The following is a 204-nucleotide window of genomic DNA, read 5'->3' as shown; positions in this document are numbered from 1 at the left end:
TTTGATCAGTCTCAAATTATTTAGGTAACACTGAGGTGAAGGTTTAATTATTTTTTCAATATTAGTAGTCCATTACCAAAGCATAATTTATTAAATGCTTTCTTTGTTCCCTACTGATTTGTAATACCAACTTATATCAAGTATCATTTTTTTAGTATATAAACTTTCACACATGCCTGGGCTATTTCTGAATGAATTCTCTAC

This window comes from Ailuropoda melanoleuca, chromosome 7 (assembly GCF_002007445.2).
Source record: "Ailuropoda melanoleuca isolate Jingjing chromosome 7, ASM200744v2, whole genome shotgun sequence".
NCBI lineage: Eukaryota > Metazoa > Chordata > Mammalia > Carnivora > Ursidae > Ailuropoda > Ailuropoda melanoleuca.
Note: the sequence above shows the minus strand (reverse complement) of the source record.